The sequence below is a fragment of the Cylas formicarius genome, unplaced genomic scaffold, assembly GCF_029955315.1.
Source record: "Cylas formicarius isolate icCylForm1 unplaced genomic scaffold, icCylForm1.1 PGA_scaffold_26__1_contigs__length_5699629, whole genome shotgun sequence".
NCBI lineage: Eukaryota > Metazoa > Arthropoda > Insecta > Coleoptera > Brentidae > Cylas > Cylas formicarius.
Genome location: NW_026844301.1, coordinates 668355 through 689434, shown reverse-complemented (window position 1 = coordinate 689434; position 21080 = coordinate 668355).

Sequence of the window (21080 nt, the reverse complement as noted above, 5' to 3'; positions counted from 1 at the left end):
GTCTCGCGGAGCAATCGTTTAGCCATTTTGGAGTAATCGTTTAGCAAGCAGTTGTGGTGGATAGTGTTGCTGGCGGTTCGCTTGTATTTCTGTAGTGAAGAGCACCCGGAACCCATTTTTGTTGGGGAGTAAAAAGCGAAAACCGCAGCGTGTGAGTTGTTGTTGTGTAGAAGCCGAGAGAGAGGCGAGTGAGGCCGTTCCAGGGCTTATTGGGATTTGGATGAACAGCTCACGCACCATTTTGTGGGATTATCGGCTCACGCCACCACGTGCTATTGATTCCGCCTTCGATCACTAGGGATCCTATAACACTCATGTGCATAGAGGCGCTAAGCCGGTTAGCTTCCGTCGTTTGGAGTTGTGGTAGTTGCGGGCATTGGTTTGTGTTGTATTGATGCTGCACGAGTCGTTAAGCGAGCGGAAGCGTGGAAAACCCTCGCTAGAGGTAAGGATCTTCCGCTATAGTACACTGTAAACCGAGGAATTTGTTTACAGGGTTTCCTACTTGGCGTTTAGTTCCCGGTTTTAGTTTCCGATTGGTTCTTTCCCTGTTTTGGATTTTCCTTTTCTTTTCCTGGATCTTGGACTTGCCTGTTCTACCTGCCTCCTACCTGGCGCGTTTGGATTTATGACTGGCTAGGTTTGGGTACTACACGTTCCCGAGCAGCACGCGCACCACTTAGAAGTTCGTGCCCGCAACACGTTGTAAGTGTATGCAGCAGTGCCGTATTAGGAAGGTTGGAGCTAGGAGAGTAGACGAGTGAAACCTTACGGTTATCTATCGGTTATACACCTGAGTCAGCTCAGGTCATTTAACGTATGTAAACTTAAATTATTACTATTGACCCTCGATTGTGTTGTAACTATAGACACCCTCGTTTAGTGTCGAAGCTCGGTAGCTTCCCTCTCATACTATGCGCATTGTCGACTTGAAACTACCGGCGGTTGACGCTAATCCTTGCGGCGCTATAGCGGGGTAACTAATAAGATCACGTTCCGATTAACCGACTTTACCTTTTCCTTTTTACATTTGAATTATTTTATTTTTTTTTATATATATATACTCATTTACCAACATTTGTACAATTAAACTCTAATACTCCGTGTCAAGCGAGTTTGTTGTTATTGTGACCTCTCATTGGGATTGGGGTTCTCAACCCGAATAATCACTTCGTATTTAGTGGGAAGTCGAGTGCACAGTAATAAACTCCATCTCCTTGGCGGGTTAGGTAGTGTATAAATACGTGGCGCCCTTATAAAAACTCCCCACGGCCTTCTCCACTGTATCGGTAGCTGGCGGCCGCTACCGATATCCTTCTTGCCAATACTGTGTCTATGAGTGGCCCCATCCGACTTCCGCTAGATTGAGGGTCGTGTTTTGAAATATCGCCACAAACCTAGCTCCTATCTTCGTTGGTCCTACAGCGGTCCCGACCGTCAGCGCCGACAGCAAACTTCGTCCACTAGGGGTGCCCACAAATAACAAAGGGCGCCACCACTCCGCAATTCCAAGACCTCGGGGCGCGTCCCGGGGGGTGTGGCACACATCCATAACAGGGGTGGGTTTCGGGGGTTGTTATCAACGAAAAACCCCCGCCCCACACGAAAATCAGCAAAAATTTTCCTGTTACGTGTGAGTTTAAATCTGAGTTACTTGCTTTATTTATGGGGTGGCTGTGGTGGATTTTAATATGAATTGTTCAGTTAAAGTTTTTTGAGAGTTTGATTGAACAAAGCGGTAGATTCGTCATCTAGGGGTTGGATGAGGTACAATTCAAAAACGGATTGTTTATTAAAGTGACTTTAAAAAGTGGTATATAGAAATGATTGTTGAGTCATTTATAAATTGGATGTGATAGAATTATAGTAGAGATGAAATGAAGTTAAATTGTAATAGTGCGTCCTAATGGTATAGATCTATTATGGCTTTTCAAAGTTTTCAATATGTATTTTGTTTTTTAATAAAATGCGGTTATTAAAATGATATTTAATAACTTTGTAAAGTAGTTAGGACGGATTTGTTTTATGTCGTAGACGAGACGGTTTGGTCATTGCGATTCATTTGATGTGTGGGTTGGAGTAATTTGGGTTATATTATTTTTAGTTGTTGAATAATTCGGTTAAGCAATTTACCTAGATAAAATTTGGATTGCATCGAAAAATATTGCTTTTTTTCTAACAAATTTATTTCTTTTAATGTTTACGTTGATTTGGGAAAGGTGATTTTTTAAAGTCATTTTCGTTTAGCAATAATCGTGTTATTTTTCAATATAAAAGTATTGTGATAGATTTTATTTTGTTTGGTTGAATGTCTTTGAAGTGTTTGGAGTAGTTTAAAGTTCGATAATTTAATTTGGTAAATTTGTCGATTAAAGAGGTGGAGAGGATTTAATCAAATTTGTTTTGTTTTGATTAGTTAGTGTTAAATTTTTACGGGGGAGCTTCGTTGTGGGATTGGTATTTAAAAAAAAAAATTACTATGCCGTTGTAAAAAAGGAGGTAATAAATATTAAAAGTATTTATTCTTAATAATTACAACTTTTTTGTTCTGTTTTATTGTTAATTTCATCTTTCATGTAGGTTGTACCTTTTCGTTGTATTTTTCTTTTCTTCGATTTTTTCTTGATGTGAGTTTTTTGTCGGTGGGGAGAGGGGAGTTTTTGATGTTTACAGCTTTTCTTCTGTTCTGTTTGTTTTAATCTCGATTTTCTTCTGTAGACGCTATGTGAAATACAATTCAATGCCTGGATGGGGAAATATTTCACTCTCTTGAATTAACTTTTCACTTTTTTCGATACCTTCTTTTACTTTGGTTTTACATTTTTCTTCGTTTTCGATTGTCGTCTTAAGTGTTCAATTTTTTTATTGTATTTATTATTTTTTATTTTTATTATATATTAATTCGAGCATTTTGCGTTTTTTTTGAGTGGTTTATTTGGGTTAGTTAATATATCTTCGACCAACGTAGATACAATTTTGAAATCTAGTTCTTCGGAAGTTTTTCCCATACGGTTTGTACTGTTTCGGTAGTTAGAAGTTGTTCTTTGGCTTCTGGTGTTGACTGTTGATTCGGTGTTTTTTTTCATTAGTTCTGTTGGTTGTTTGATTGTTTTTATGGCCCTTGGTTCTGCAGTTTCCGTGTTGTTTCTGTTGTTTTTGTTGTTGGCTGCGGTTTTAGTGGTTTTGGTTCGCGGGTTCTTTGGGATTTTTTTCTACTGTTTTTTGTGGCTTTTGATTTTGCGATTTCTGTTGGGCTTCTGTGGTTTTTGTTGTGGGCTGCTGTTTTGGCGGTTTTTATTTCGTGGGTTTCTTTGGTTTTTGTTCTACTGCTTTTTGTGGCTTTTGATTTTGCGATTTCTGTGTGGTTTTTGTTGTCGTCGGCTGCTGTTTTGGTGGTTTCTGACTCATCCGGCCACGTAGTTGTATGTGTGGAAAATTAAAAAAAAAATGCAATTTCCGGCGGCGAAGGAAACGCATGTGGTAATAATATCAACGTTTCGTTTAAACAATTTCCTGTGTCGAAGGAAATGCGTGGATCACTAACCGGATCGAGTGGCTAATTAATATGAAGATTTTGTTTTAAACATTTTTTGCGCCGAAGGCAGGCGACGCGATGACCTCACCCGCCAAGGTTTCGTTTAAACGTTTCGCGTCGGCGAAATCAAGCGATGATGGCATCCAGCCACTGCCGCACACCGATCCGGTTTAAAGGCAGGCGACGCGGTGATCTCACGCGCTGCCACATTCCTTTTGCCGCGGCCGCAAGCGATGATGTCATCCAGCCGACGAGTTTCAACTCGCAAAAACTCGTTGGCTGGGTGAAGTCATCGCGTGACGCTCCTTGAACGATTGCTGTTGCGAATAATCAATACTCCAAAATACCCAAGCAACTGTTGACAGGGCAAGTACGGAAGCCTGGTAATTGTCAAACATTTTGAATTGAAAAACGGCCGTTATAGCACGAACGAAATTCTTTCTATCGTCGAAGAGTTAAAAGAATCCGGTATAGTACGTTAGTTTAATAATGAGTCTCGACAAGTTCCAGCGGAGTCCGCTCCAAGCGAACTACCGTGATAAAGAGCTCCGCTTTCGATTATACAGCGGGGGGAAACGTCCATATGAACTATTTAAGAATTTGCAATGTCCAAACGCCTTGCGAAAACTACGACGCGGCCACCAAAAAGTACGTGGATGATGAGGTGTTCGAGGTGCTTGCAAAAAGATTACGATCCAAAGACGCCATCGCATCACCGCCGCTGCTACCCCCAGTGCGTCCAGAAGAACAAGCGTTGGAAAAACGCGCTTTAGCGGTAGAGCAACTCTCGCGGCAAAATAGGGACATTAGCCTGGTGTTGGAAGCAAATAAAACGAGATTCGTACGTTTAGAGCAACAAGTCAGAACGTTTCGAGGTGAATTTCTACAGTTTCGCCGCGACCTTGATCGCAAACTAGGCGAGATATGCACAAAGCAAGAGTTGGAAAATCACGCGTTAGTGGTATCGACCCAAAAAAAGAGCAGCGGACCAAATTGACGAATGAATAGTAAAGAAAAGAGAAAACTCGTGCGGGAACTGCACAAGCCAGCACGTAGAAATTGTGCGCGTCGCAGAACTATAATACGAGGGTTGGATGATTTGTGGCAGGCCGATTTGGCCCAGCTCGACCGACATGCGTAACAAAATAAAAACTTTAAAATTATATTGGTCGATATCCATTGTTTCTCAAAATACGTGTGGTGCGAACCGTTAAAAAGTAAAACGGGTAGTGATGTGACCAAGGTCTTCACCAAAATTCTAAAAGAGGCACGGGATCGACAACCAAAACGGATCTGGGCAAGGAATTTTATAATGTCAATTTTGAGAAGCAAATGGACAAGCACGAAATTAATCATTATAGTACGTACAGTAAGAAAAAGGCTGCGATAGACGAACGGGTGATAAAGACACTCAAAGAAAAATTGTAACGGTATTTCTCTAAAAACAACAACAAGAACAAACCTGTTGAATTGGAAGTAAAAAAAAAATGACTAACATAAGTCTAATTTTACAAATGTTTTTTATTATTGTTAGCAATGAATATGTCAAAACAAATCAATTATCGCCAATAAATTATTATGTATTCTGGCGTGATAGTTTTCTGAGGGTTCTAATTTAAAGTATATTTCGGAAAAGCAACTTTCCCACCAACTCCCCTGACCCTGATATACCATAAATATTAATGCACGGGCTTCGACGGTAGATGCGTGTCGATAATCGTAAAAATCAAATTTGTCAAATTTGATATTTGATTTTTTTTTAAACGTTATAAAAGGGTCTTTGCAAGATTCACAAACCATCAACACCAATGTTGGGGTCATCACTATATAGTGTTTTTCCCATAAATAATAACTATGGTGCTCAAAAGGATTGTCTGTATACCTTGGCCATACTAAAATGGCATTCCCATGTTCCAACGATACTTTCTTTTGACCTGTTATAGAGCTCAAATCTGGTAGAGATGGCCGTTCACATCTGACAGCGAGTGCATTAATACATTTCCACCTATATTTGGGATATTTTTCCATTATCTCTAGCGTTAGTCTCCTCGATTCAAGCAGAAAATGTGCAACAGAATGAACGTTTTCACTAATTGACTCTATACATAGATCCTTCAACGACAACAATTTGTTCATTATCTGCAACAGAGAAAAAAAATTACAGGACCTTGTAATGTCCCCACGGAAGATTATCAAACTTGTTTGCTATCTTTTGTCGTCATACGGACTTAGTGCCACTTTAGTTTGTTCGATACTAAATACCTCGTGCGTATAAGAACGAAAGGTTCGTTGAGTAAGCATATTTTTCTTTTAAATTTTTCAAGCAATCAACAAAATCTTCAAAGGTTATTTTATTTTTAACAATATGGTATTTTACACCCTTTGATTTTTTTATAGTTTTTCGGTTTAATATTTTATAAGTGTACATGTTCTGTCTCCATTTACTTTTGTATTTCTTTTTCTTTTTTTATCTTACTTTTATTTAACTTTACGAATAATTTTTTTGTTTACTTTGGGTGGTATTCATTCACTTTAGGAAGTGCTTTGGGTTTCGGGATATAGTTTAATTATCATTATTTTGTGCGTATATACATGCCTTGACAACTGTATACTCCATCTTGTTCTCCCTCCTTTATTCCCGGGAAACCTTTCCTTCTTTTATATATACATTTTTTGTTACTCCATTTTTACCTGCCTCCGGCTCTTCGCAAGCGGCCGTGCCGGAATCGAGAATTGCGCGTTGCGAGTCGGAAATTTGAACACCAAAATTTAAAAAAAAAATTAAAAAAAGCGTCGCCAATGCTAAAAGTAAATGCCACGTTTTGCGGGGAATTTATAAAGAGAAAAAGCGACGACCAAGACGTGAGCGACATGAAATATATTTCTACCAAAAATACTGCCATCGACTTGGGGACGGATTTAAACGAATGGTTCGTTGAAAATGTTAAAAGTCAAATTCTAAATAAATTGTCTGAATTTCAAGAACGCGATTCGGGATTTGCCTTGCAAAAAATTCTTTATTTGGAAATTAATATTAACAAATTTGAAGTGGTAACGGCTCTTCCTACATTGAATTGCCCCCAGAAATTAAGAGAAAAAATATTCATTAATATTCAAAATAATGACGAAACCTGTTTTTATTGGTCAGTGGTCTGTGCTTGTTTTCCTGTACATTGCGACCAACACTTACCAACTTCATATCCTTATTATAAGTGCGACACCGATGGGTCTAAATCAAATTCATATATTTGAAAAATTCAACAAAATTTCCGTAAATGTGTACGTTTTAGAGTAATAGAGAATAACAGTAAAAGTTTTCATTCAGTGTTATAGGCCCGTTTGACTAAAGAAAAACGCGAAAAACATGTCAATTTATTATTAATTCAAAATAAGTATTATCCAAAAATTAATGATTTTGATCCGAAACCGACGACGGCAGAGGACCATAAATATGAAAAAGAAGAAGAAATAAAATATCATTATTGTTATATTAAAAATTTATCTCGACTAGTGTCGCGCCAGCTTAGTAGACATCACGGTAAAAAATATATTTGCGATAGGTGTTTGAATTACTTCAGTCGCAAAACGCTCTTAAAGGATCATGAAAGGTTGTGTGTCAGTTTGAACGATTATAAAGTGTCTTTTCCCAAATACGACTATGTTGAATTTCGAAACCATATATACAAACAAACCACGCCATTTGTAATCTACGCCGATTTCGAAAGTCAACTTAAAGATGTAAATTTGGTAATTTCAGACAAAACACGAAAATATCAAAAGCATGAGGCATATGTAAGGTATATGTAAGTATCAGTATGGGTATCTATGAATAAAAAACATTTATTACGAATTTATTTTTTATTTCATTCATATTATTTTAAATGTTCTTAGGACGATTCTTTGTCCTTTTTCGAATCCTATCTCGGCCCAGATTGTATGGATTGGTTCGTCCGACAAATATCTGACTTATCGAAATTTGTCCAATCGAAATTTATTGATATCATACCCATGGAAGGGTCAATTACTTTCTCTCAAGTTTCGACGCATTGTCATATTTGCGAAGAGCCTTTCTCACCGAAAGAAGTCATTGTCCGCGACCACGACCATTTTACCGGGAAATTCAGAAATTTCGCCCATCAGGCTTGTAATTTAAATTTTGGAAAATTGTTCATAGTGCCCGTAGTATTCCAGAATCTCTCAGGGTACGACGCCCATTTCATCCTCAGGGCCTTGGGCAATAAAGGGTCTTTAAATTTGGTTCCGGTCAACAAGAAAAAATACATATCTTTTACCTATTACGAGCCCGTATATAAGCTAAAGTTTCGATTTATAAATTCGTTTAGATTTTTGGGGGCGTCTCTAGACAATTTGGTAAACAGCGTCCACAAAAATGAACTTTACATATTAAAAAAGGAATTTTCTCACCTTCAAGACGAATCAAAACTAAATTTATTGTCGCAAAAGGGTGTATTTTGTTATGATTACATAGACGACTACGACAAATTAAACGAAACGAGTTTACCGCCCATCGATGCTTTTTACAAGAAATTAAATGAGTCCGACATTAGTGAAGAAAAAAGTCTGGTCCGCGTTTGAAATTAAAAACTTGGGCGAATATTCGGATTTATATTTGAAAACGGACTTTAATCTTTTGGCCGACATATTTCAAAATTTTCGAAAAAATTGTATGGTGACGCATATTTTGGACCCGGCATGGTATTTTAGTATGCCCGTATATACGTGGGACTGTCTGCTTAGATTCACAAAATGTCGTTTATAACTGATGCGTGACATTGATCAGATTATGTTTATTGAACAGGGCATACGGGGTGGGATTTCGGTGTGCGTTGGCAGGTACGTTGAGGCAAACAACAAGTACATCTCCAATTACGATCCATCAAAGCAATCAAATTATCTCACATTTTTTGACGTTAACAATCTTTACGGCATGGCTATGTCGGAGCCTCTTCCCTACGGCGGGGTGGTAAACCGTCCCCTTTGGGGCAAAAAATTGCTCCGTTTTCCCAAAAAACGAACCGTTTTCGAGATATAGCCATTTTAAAATGGAAAAAAAAATTTCGAAAAAGGGCCGTATCTCGGTAACGGTGCGTCGGAGGCGAAAAATTAGCAAATTTTCGTACCGAGTTTCTTAAAATACGCGTAAAGTGGTGCGGTTTCGTAAACACTATATCCTGGAAGGTTTCCGACGTTCCTTCTATCCATTCAAGTTTTAAATTTTAAATCGAGGTAGGCTCCTAAGACTCTATACGATGCCGGCGGGGGTACCAAAATCAAGAAAATGAGTTAACCGATACCGGATTCCTGTAAAATGGGGTGGTAAACCGTCCCCTACGGTACAAAAAATTGCTCGGTTTTCCCAAAAAACGAACCGTTTTCAAGCTATAGCCATTTTAAAATGGAAAAAAAAATCGAAAAAGGGCCGTATCTCGGAAACGGTGCGTCGGAGGCGAAAAATGAGCGAATTTTCGTACCGAGTTTGTCATAACGCGCGTAGAGTGATGCGGTTTCGTAAACACTATCGCCTGGTAGGTTTCCGACGGTCCTCCTATCCATTCAAGTTTGAAATTTTAAATCGAGGTAGGCTCGCAATACTCTATACGATGCCGGCAGGGGTATCAAAATCAAGAAAACGGGAAAACAGATACCGGATTCCCGTAAAATGGGGTGGTAAACCGACCTCTTTGGGGCAAAAAATTGCTCCGTTTTCCCAAAAAACGAACCGTTTTCGAGTTATGGCCATTTTAAAATGAAAAAAAAAAAATTCGAAAAAGGGCCGTGCGTCGGAGGCGAAAAATAAGCGAATTTTCGTACCGAGTTTCTTAAAGGCGCGTCGAGTGGTGCGGATTCGTAACCACTATAGCCTGGAAGGTTTCCGACGTTCCTTCTATACATTCAAGTTTTAAATTTTAAATCGAGGTAGGCTCCTAAGACTCTATACGATGCCGGCGGGGGTACCAAAATCAAGAAAATGAGTTAACCGATACCGGATTCCTGTAAAATGGGGTGGTAAACCGTCCCCTACGGTACAAAAAATTGCTCGGTTTTCCCAAAAAACGAACCGTTTTCAAGCTATAGCCATTTTAAAATGGAAAAAAAAAATCGAAAAAGGGCCGTATCTCGGAAACGGTGCGTCGGAGGCGAAAAATTAGCAAATTTTCGTACCGAGTTTCTTAAAATACGCGTAAAGTGGTGCGGTTTCGTAAACACTATATCCTGGAAGGTTTCCGACGTTCCTTCTATCCATTCAAGTTTTAAATTTTAAATCGAGGTAGGCTCCTAAGACTCTATACGATGCCGGCGGGGGTACCAAAATCAAGAAAATGAGTTAACCGATACCGGATTCCTGTAAAATGGGGTGGTAAACCGTCCCCTACGGTACAAAAAATTGCTCGGTTTTCCCAAAAAACGAACCGTTTTCAAGCTATAGCCATTTTAAAATGGAAAAAAAAATCGAAAAAGGGCCGTATCTCGGAAACGGTGCGTCGGAGGCGAAAAATGAGCGAATTTTCGTACCGAGTTTGTCATAACGCGCGTAGAGTGATGCGGTTTCGTAAACACTATCGCCTGGTAGGTTTCCGACGGTCCTCCTATCCATTCAAGTTTGAAATTTTAAATCGAGGTAGGCTCGCAATACTCTATACGATGCCGGCAGGGGTATCAAAATCAAGAAAACGGGAAAACAGATACCGGATTCCCGTAAAATGGGGTGGTAAACCGACCTCTTTGGGGCAAAAAATTGCTCCGTTTTCCCAAAAAACGAACCGTTTTCGAGTTATGGCCATTTTAAAATGAAAAAAAAAAAAATTCGAAAAAGGGCCGTGCGTCGGAGGCGAAAAATAAGCGAATTTTCGTACCGAGTTTCTTAAAGGCGCGTCGAGTGGTGCGGATTCGTAACCACTATAGCCTGGAAGGTTTCCGACGTTCCTTCTATACATTCAAGTTTTAAATTTTAAATCGAGGTAGGCTCCTAAGACTCTATACGATGCCGGCGGGGGTACCAAAATCAAGAAAATGAGTTAACCGATACCGGATTCCTGTAAAATGGGGTGGTAAACCGTCCCCTACGGTACAAAAAATTGCTCGGTTTTCCCAAAAAACGAACCGTTTTCAAGCTATAGCCATTTTAAAATGGAAAAAAAAAATCGAAAAAGGGCCGTATCTCGGAAACGGTGCGTCGGAGGCGAAAAATAAGCGAATTTTCGTACCGAGTTTCTTAAAATGCGCGTAGAGTGGTGCGGTTTCGTAAACACTATAGCCTGGTAGGTTTCCGACGGTCCTCCTATCCATTCAAGTTTGAAATTTTAAATCGAGGTAGGCTCGCAATACTCTATACGATGCCGGCAGGGGTATCAAAATCAAGAAAATGGGAAAACAGATACCGGATTCCCGTAAAATGGGGTGGTAAACCGACCTCTTTGGGGCAAAAAATTGCTCCGTTTTCCCAAAAAACGAACCGTTTTCGAGTTATGGCCATTTTAAAATGGAAAAAAAAAATTCGAAAAAGGGCCGTATCTCGGAAACCGTGCGTCGGAGGCGAAAAATAAGCGAATTTTCGTACCGAGTTTATTAAAATGCGCGTAGAGTGGTGCGGTTTCGTAAACACCATAGCGTGGTAGGTTTCCGACGTTCCTGTCAAACCGCCACCGAAGAGGTTCACGGTTTAGGCAATCTATATACTCAACTTTGGTCCATTTTGGTTAGTTTTGGTTATCGCTTTAGTGATGCCAACCACCACGGAGGCGGTCTACCATCGAGGCGGTCTATATACTTCACTTTGGTCCATTTTGGTTAGTTTCGGTTATGGAAGCGGTCTATATATAGAGACGGCCTATATATGGGGACGGTCTGTATATAGAGGCGATCTGTATATGGAGGCGGTCTATAAATGGAGGCGATATGTATTTGGAGGCGGTCTGTATATGGAGGCGGTCCTTATACAGAGGCGATCTGTATATGGAGGCGGTCCGTATATGGAGGCGGTCTGTATACGAAGGCGGTCTGTATTTAGAGACGGTCTTATATAATGGCGGTCCGTATATGGAGGTGATCCGTATATGGAGGCGATCAGTACATGGAGGCGTTCTGTATATCAAGGCGGTCCGTATACGAAGGCGGTCTGTATTTGGAGGCGGTCCGTATATAAAGGCGTTCCGTATAGGGAGCCGGTCCGCATACGGAGGCGGTCCGTATACCGAGGCGATCCATATACGAAGGCGGTCTATATATGGAGCCGGTCCGCATACAAAGGCGATCCGTATACGCAAATTCGAGGTGAAACCGCGAAAGGCTCATTAAATCAGTTATGGTTCCTTAGATCGTACCCACAATTACTTGGATAAAGGGTGCGTCGGAGGCGAAAAATAAGCGAATTTTCGTACCGAGCTCAGTATAACGCGCGCAGAGTGGTGCGGATTCGTAACCACTATAGCCTGGTAGGTTTCCGACGTTCCTCCTATCCATTCAAGTTTTAAATTTTAAATCGAGGTAGGCTCGCAATACTCTATACGATGCCGGCGTGGGTACCAAGATCAAGAAAATGGGGAAACCGATACCGGATTCCCGTAAAATGGGGTGGTAAACCGTCCCCTACGGTACAAAAAATTGATCGGTTTTCCCAAAAAACGAACCGTTTTCGAGTTATGGCCATTTTAAAATTGAAAAAAAAAAATTCGAAAAAGGGCCGTATTTCGATAAGGGTGCGTCGGAGGCGAAAAATAAGCGAATTTTCGTACCGAGTTTCTCAAAGAGCGCGTAGAGTGGTGCGGTTTCATAAACACTATATCCTGGTAGGTTTCCGACGTTCCTTCTATCCATTTAAGTTTTAAATTTTAAATCGAGGTAGGCTCCTAAGACTCTATACGATGCCGGCGGGGGTACCAAAATCAAGAAAATGGGGAAACCGATAACGGATTCCCGTAAAATGGGGTGGTAAAGCGTCCCATTTGCGGCAAAAAATTGCTCGGTTTTCCCAAAAAGCGAACCGTTTTCGAGTTATGGCCATTTTAAAATTGAAAAAAAAAATTCGAAAAAGGGCCGTATCTCGGTAAGGGTGCGTCGGAGGCGAAAAATAAGCGAATTTTCGTACCGAGTTTCTCAAAAAAGCGCGTAGAGTGGTGCGGTTTCGTAAGCACTATATCCTGGTAGGTTTCCGACGTTCCTTCTATCCATTCAAGTTTAAAATTTTAAATCGAGGTAGGCTCGCAATACTCTATACGATGCCGGCGGGGGTACCAAAATCAAGAAAATGAGTAAACGGATACCGGATTCCCCTAAAACGGGGTGGTAAACCGTCCCCTTTGCGGCAAAAAATTGCTCCGTTTTCCCAAAAAACGAACCGTTTTCGAGTTATGGCCATTTTAAAATGGAAAAAAAAATCGAAAAAGCGCCGTATCTCGGAAACCGTGCTTCGGAGGCGAAAAATAAGCGAATTTTCGTACCGAGTTTCTTAAAAGCGCGTCGAGTGGTGCGGATTCGTAACCACTATAGCCTGGTAGGTTTCCGACGTTCCTCCTATCCATTCAAGTTTTAAATTTTAAATCGAGGTAGGCTCGCAATACTCTATACGATGCCGGCGGGGGTACCAAAATCAAGAAAATGGGGAAACTGACACCGGATTCCCGTAAAATGGGGTCGTAAACCGTCTCCATAGGGGCAAAAAATTGCTCCGTTTTCCCAAAAAACGAATCGTTTTCGAGTTATGGCCATTTTAAAATCGAAAAAAAAAAATCGAAAAAGGGACGTATCTCGGTAAGGGTGCGTCGGAGGCGAAAAATAAGCGAATTTTCGTACCGAGTTTCTTAAATGGCGCGTAGAGTGGTGCGGTTTCGTAAGCACTATATCCTGGTAGGTTTCCGACGTTCCTTCTATCCATTCAAGTTTTAAATTTTAAATCGAGATAGGCTCCTAAGACTATACGATACCGGCGGGGGTACCAAAATCAAGAAAATGAGTAAACCGATACCGGATTCCCCTAAAACGGGGTGGTAAACCGTCCCCTTTGCGGCAAAAAATTGCTCCGTTTTCCCAAAAAACGAACCGTTTTCGAGTTATGGCCATTTTAAAATGGAAAAAAAAAATCGAAAAAGCGCCGTATCTCGGAAACCGTGCGGAAAGCGCGTCGAGTGGTGCGGATTCGTAACCACTATAGCCTGGTAGGTTTCCGACGTTCCTCCTATCCATTCAAGTTTTAAATTTTAAATCGAGGTAGGCTCGCAATACTCTATACGATGCCGGCAGGGGTATCAAAATCAAGAAAATGGGAAAACAGATACCGGATTCCCGTTAAATGGGGTGGTAAACCGACCTCTTTGGGGCAAAAAATTGCTCCGTTTTCCCAAAAAACGAACCGTTTTCGAGTTATGGCCATTTTAAAATTGAAAAAAAAAATCAAAAAAGGGCCGTATCTCGGTAAGGGTGCGTCGGAGGCAAAAAATAAGCGAATTTTCGTACCGAGTTTATTATAACGCGCGCAGAGTGATGCAGTTTCGTAACCACTATAGTTTGGTAGGTTTCCGACGTTCCTTCTATCCATTCAAGTTTAAAATTTTAATTCGAGGTAGGCTCGTAAGACTATACGATGCCGGCGGGGGCACCAAAATCAAGAAAATGGGAAAACAGATACCGGATTCCCGTAAAATGGGGTGGTAAACCGTCCCCTTTGGGGCCAAAAAATTGCTCGGGTTTCTCAAAAAACGAACCGTTTTCGGGCTATCAAACCGCCACCGAAAAGGTTCACGGTCTAGGCGATCTATATACTTAACTTTGGTCCATTTTGGTTAGTTTTGGTTATCGCTTTGGTGATGCCAACCACCACGGAGGCGGTCTACCATCTAGGCGGTCTATATACTTCACTTTGGTCCATTTTGGTTAGTTTCGGTTATGGAAGCGGTCTATATATAGAGACGAGTTATATATGGGGGCGGTCTGTATATAGAGGCGATCTGTATATGGAGGCGGTCTATAAATGTAGGCGGTCTATAAATGGAGGCGGTCTATATATACAGGCGGTCTATATATGGATCCGGTCCGCATATGGAAGCGGTTTACATATAGAGGCGGTCTGTATATGGAGGCGGTCCGTATATGGAGGCGGTCCGTATACGAAGGCGGTTTGTATTTAGAGACGGTCCGTATATAATGGCGGTCCGTATATGGAGGTGATCCGTATATGGAGGCGATCAGTATATGGAGGCGTTCTGTATATCAAGGCGGTCCGTATACGAAGGCGGTCTGTATTCGGAGGAGGTCCGTATATAAAGGCGTTCCGTATATGGAGGCGATCCCTATATGAAAGCGGTCCGTATAGGGAGGCGGTCTGTATATGGAGGCGGTCCGTATAAGAAGGCGATCCATATACGAAAGCGGTCTGTATATGGAGGCGGTCCGTATACGAAGGCGATCCATATACGAAGGCGGTCTAGATATGGAGCCGGTCCGCATACGGAGGCGGTCCGCATTCAAAGGCGATCCGTATACGCAAATTCGAGGTGAAACCGCGAAAGGCTCATTAAATCAGTTATGGTTCCTTAGATCGTACCCACAATTACTTGGATAACTGTGGTAATTCTAGAGCTAATACATGCAAACAGAGGTCCGACCGGAGACGGAAGGAGTGCTTCTATTAGATCAAAACCAATCGGTGGCGGGTTCGCGCCCGACATCGTTCAACTTGGTGACTCTGAATAACTTTACGCTGATCGCACGGTCTCGCACCGGCGACGCATCTTTCAAATGTCTGCCTTATCAACTGTCGATGGTAGGTTCTGCGCCTACCATGGTCGTAACGGGTAACGGGGAATCAGGGTTCGATTCCGGAGAGGGAGCCTGAGAAACGGCTACCATATCCAAGGAGGGCAGCAGGCGCGCAAATTACCCACTCCCGGTACGGGGAGGTAGTGACGAAAAATAACGATACGGGACTCATCCGAGGCCCCGTAATCGGAATGAGTACACTCTAAACCCTTTAACGAGGATCAATTGGAGGGCAAGTCTGGTGCCAGCAGCCGCGGTAATTCCAGCTCCAATAGCGTATATTAACGTTGTTGCGGTTAAAACGCTCGTAGTCGAATTTGTGTCTCGCGCCGCCGGTTCATCGTCCGCGGTGTTAACTGGCGTGCCGCGAGACGTCCTGCCGGTGGACTTAGCCCGTTCACGCGGGCGGTCCAACTCAATCCTGCCGCGGTGCTCTTCATTGAGTGTCGAGGTGGGCCGGCACGTTTACTTTGAACAAATTAGAGTGCTTAAAGCAGGCTAAAACTTCGCCTGAATACTGTGTGCATGGAATAATGGAATAGGACCTCGGTTCTATTTTGTTGGTTTTCGGAACCTCGAGGTAATGATTAATAGGAACGGATGGGGGCATTCGTATTGCGACGTTAGAGGTGAAATTCTTGGATCGTCGCAAGACGGACAGAAGCGAAAGCATTTGCCAAAAACGTTTTCATTGATCAAGAACGAAAGTTACAGGTTCGCAAGCGATCAGATACCGCCCTAGTCCCCGCATAACAAGCGACCGCGCTTCGCGCGACTTAAGTACCTCGGATGCCGAAAACCGTTTTTAAAAAAACACTAAAATTACAACAATTGTATTTTAATGACTTAATTAGTCGACTGGTTACATTGATTTCATAGACAAGACTGACTGTTTTACAATAGAAAATATTACGTTGAAGAATGGGATGTAATTGTAGACGCGACACTGATAAGCGCATCTTGCCGTTGGGTTTGTGCTAACTCAGGGCTAATTAAATACATTAGCGTCACGTTGGGATGTATAACTCCTCCATCCCTAAAGGGGGCTTCTATCTCTAGGGGGTGAAATAGGCGTCAGGCTTGGGGTCTCGCTTCTCTTCGGAAGATCTTCTTCTTCTGGTGGATCGTTCCTTTCTGATTTTTTTGAAAACCAGATAATCTGCTACTAGGGACAGCACGATGTAAATCGGTATTGTCCAATAATGATTTGTTGATCGATCTTCGATCGGTGACAGGTCCACTGGTCGGAGGCTTGATTGCTGTTTCTGAAGCTGGTGGATTTCGTCCAATGACACATCTTTGATTATAACCTTTGTTAAATTTGTGTCCGACGTCCTTGAAGGAATATTGATTTCAGGCAACAGCAGGAGTTGACCATCGATGTTTTGTTTCTCGTTAATATAGAAACGATCATCGGTTTCAAATCGGCATCCGGGTGGCAGGTGGATTAGATAATTTCCTTTTATGGTTGTGAAGTCCGTTTTTTGGCAAATTGTTTTTATTTTAGTATGGTTTAAGAGTATCAATATATAATTCGCATCATCGATTTGCTGAATAATGCGTTCCGTAATTTCGATAGACGTTTGTTTACAATTGATGTAAGTCGATTTTAATCTTAGGATTTGATGAATGCAGTCTTCTGGGTTGTTTCCATTTATCAATTCTACTTGGGAACAGTAGAAGTTGGGGTGCAGCTTTCTGCATGGCGTGGACATATATTGGTAGATGTTTTCGTTCATTATCAGATAGGTATTACTTGGAATAATCGTTGTGGAATTTTTGGTAGGGATGGAATATAGGTGATAGTAGTCGAAATCTTGGGGGTGAATAATTGGGAAGTGTAAAACGAAAACGATTTTGTTATCTGAAAAATACGCTTCTACTTCTAAAATTTCATAGTATTTATAAAGGTTTTTTGTATAGTCTGTAAAAAGTAAGTTATCTGGTGGATAATACTTTAATATAGTTTTAATTATTGATTCGAGCTCTTCGATCTTTAGGATACTACTGTGAACAGTTTTTAATCGAGCAAATGTTATAGCGTTTTCGATATCAGAAAGCAGTTGCAAAACGGTGTTTAATGTAAAGTTAATTTGATCTAAAACATTTCGAGCTTTTAGGAAATCGTTAAAATTAGCAATAGTCGCATTGAGTGTTTGAATCACAAAATTCATTTCCTTATATATTACTTCTTGATTATGTTTTATCAATGAAACAGTTCGATTATAATTTTGAATTACTTTTGTGGTGATAGAGATTTCCTTGTTTAACTTACTAATAACTTCAATTTGTCCATTTTGCAGGTCAAATATTGCTTTATTGTAGAAAATTGCGTCGTTTGCGTCTAGGTTTCCCGTAATACTTTTTATTATCGTACCTAAGCCGTTAATTATACCACGTTTTTCTTTATATTGTGGGCGGAGAGAGTTTAGTTTTTGTTCTGCCGAAATTAATTAAAAGTTTACTGTTTGATCGAAGTTTGAAAGTTCGAAAAGGTATTCATGTTTTTGCATGCTGATACAAATATTGTCATAAATATTTCTTATTTTTTCAATTTCTAATTTAACTGGGTCAAGATCGTAATAGTGAATAAAGGAATGTTGTTTTACTTTTATTCTTGCGGTTCCTATCTTATAGAGAAGAATTCCCGGGTTTTTGTCTAGGTTCGTTATCGTCAGTTCCTTGGCTGTCATTGTTCCTATCAGGTTGCACCTGTAACAATTTTTTCTGATTAGCCTTTGGTCTCTTTAGGGATTGCTTATGAAATACTTTCTTACTAGTTTTAATTTTTATTTTTCGGTCCTGGAGGACTTTGTCTTTAACGAATTTTGGTGTTAACTTGTTACGAATATTGGAGGTTAGTTTTTTGTAAACGTCCGCGTCCGGTTTGTACGGAAGGGGGTCTTGTCTATTTTCGTTCTGTTTTTCGATCACGCGTTCTTTATGATTAATTAATTGTTCATTTAGTTTTTTGTAGATTTCTTTAGTCAACTCGCGATGTTCCTGTACATAATTATTAACTAGTTTTTCGTTTAGATTTATATTGAAGGGGTCTTTGGAATTTAAATGACCGTTTATTACATCAATTGGTTTTTGTTTTGTCACGGAGTGTATAGAATTATTGTATCCTAATATTGCATAGGGCGTTTGGTTTAAAATGTCGGCTTTGCCTTTATTTTTGGTTATAATTATTCTTAAGTGTTCGATGATAGTAGAATGAAATCTTTCGATTGGTCCATTTGATTGAGGGTTACTAGGTGTTACATAATGGACATTAATATCATGTGTTTTAAAAAATTCTTGAACAACGGAATTTTTCAATTCAGTACCGTTATCCATAACAACTAGGGATGGTAGACCGTGATGAGTCATGAAAGTTAGAAATGCACGGACTACTTCTATGCCGGATAACCCAACTAAAGGATAAGCCTGGGCGTATTTTTAGAAGGTATCGATAATCGTTAGAAATTTTTGACCGTGGGCCTGAAATGTGTCTGCATGTACGATTTCGAAAGGTTTCGATGGGGTCGGAGTCACCATAAGCTTTTGTTTGAGGGGATTGCGATCATATTTATTAATTTGGCATATTTCGCAAGAGTTTACGCATTCATTAACATCGTTTTTAATTCCTGGCCAATAATATGTCCATCTAATTCGAGTTTCGGTTTCAACAACTCCACGATGGTTTGTTTTGCCTTCGTGGAATTTTTGAATAGTTTCTGTTTGGGCATCTTTCTCAACAACGTCTTCTAAAACGGCGTTACATTTCACAAGTTTGAAAGCAGAATTTTTAATTTTTTAATGCAGATATATACTTAAAACACCTTCTTTTGGGACAAATAATTGGTTTTCGCCCTTGATTTACGGAAGATTATAGCCAAAACATGCATTTTCATAACTTAGCGAACTGAAATCTACATTAAAACTGCAGATAACTACTTAAAAATTCACTTCCTTGAATTGATAATACAATAAGAGGCGAAAAAGCAGATTCTGACTAAGATTTTATCGAAATCGGCAACTATTTGACTCAGAAAGGTTGCTTTGCGTCGAAATCTAATAGTTTATTAAGGTTTTCGTTACTAAAATGCCCAAAGACGCCGATTTTGAATAGAATTTGAAAGATATTGACATGAATATATAACTGTTTGTATCAAAAAATGATAGTTTAAACTGATATTTGCAGTTTTGATGCGGTTTTAGATACGATATGAATCGAAGAAGCCGATTTTGACTGGAATCTGTTTAAAATGACAAAGAAAAACCTATTATCAATTCAAGGAAGTGAATTTTTAAGTAGTTATCTGCAGTTTTAATGTAGATTTCAGTTCGCTAAGTTATGAAAATGCATGTTTTGGCTATAATCTTCCGTAAATCAAGGGCGAAAACCAATTATTTGTCCCAAAAGAAGGTGTTTTAAGTATATATCTGCATTTCTAAGGTAGATTTGGGTACAATAAGAGGCGAAAAAGCAGATTCTGACTACGATTTTATCGAAATCGGCAACTATTTGACTCAGAAAGGTTGCCTTACGTCGAAATCTAATAGTTTATTAAGGTTTTCGTTACTAAAATGCCCAAAGACGCCGATTTTGACAAGAATTTGAAAGATATTGACATGAATATATAACTGTTTGTATCAAAAAATGATAGTTTAAACTGATATTTGCAGTTTTGATGCGGTTTTAGGTACGATATGAGTCGAAGAAGCCGATTTTGACTGGAATCTGTTTAAAATGATAAGGAAAAACCTACTATCAATCCAAGAAAGTGAATTTTGTGTGAAGTTGGTGAAGTTACCTGTAGTTTTAATGTAAATTTCATTCCGCTAAGTTATGGCCACGTGGAGACGTCGGGCCAGTTCTGTGAAAACACGGCAATTCTAGATGTGGTCCATTCATGGAGTATGTGATGACGGCGTACAGCAAGGCTTCCACGGTAATATCAGTGGCCGGTCAAGTTTCTGAGAAGTGGCGGTTCGGTGGAAGTCCGTCAAGGCGATCCATTGTCACCGCTACTGTTTAAGGACAGATCCGTCATGATGCAGTTTGCCCTGCCTTGGCGGGTGGACTACGGAATAACGGCTGCCACGTCGAGCGGGAGCGGATCTTTTGAAAGCCCGACATCATCGCTAGCAAGGCTAGCCTTGCTGTCATAGTAGACGGCCAGGTGGTCTCACCGCCGCAGGAGCATCAAGCAACGGTTGCGAAATACGCTGGCAACAGTGCACTCATCACAGGTGTGTCCCAAAAACCTACACGTCTCGGAAGTGAAAACCTCCACCACCGCAGGGACCATTTCATGGAACGGGGTGTGGTGTCGAAAGTCCATAAACACACTTAATGTTCCGTGGAAACTTCCATCAGGGAGATATGGTTTGCAACGCGAAGAGCACCGCAGTTGCAGCGGTGACCGCATCTTCCCCTGGGACCTTGAAAATCCGTAGAAGTCATCTGCAGTTTCAATGTATATTTCAGTCTGCCAAGTTATGGAAATGCAGGTTTTGACTATAATCTACTCGAAATCAAGAGCGAAAAAAACCCAAATTTGTCCCAAAAAGAGGGGTTTTAAGATCATATCTGCTCTTCTAATGTAGATTTGGGTGCATTAAGAGGCGAAGAAGCAGATTCTGACAGGGATTTTATCGAAATCGGCAACTATTTGATTTAGAAAGGGGTTTTACACCCATGATAGTCTAAGCTGATATTTGCAGTTTTGATGCGGTTTTAGATACGATATGAATCGACGAAGCCGATTTTGACTGGAATCTGTTT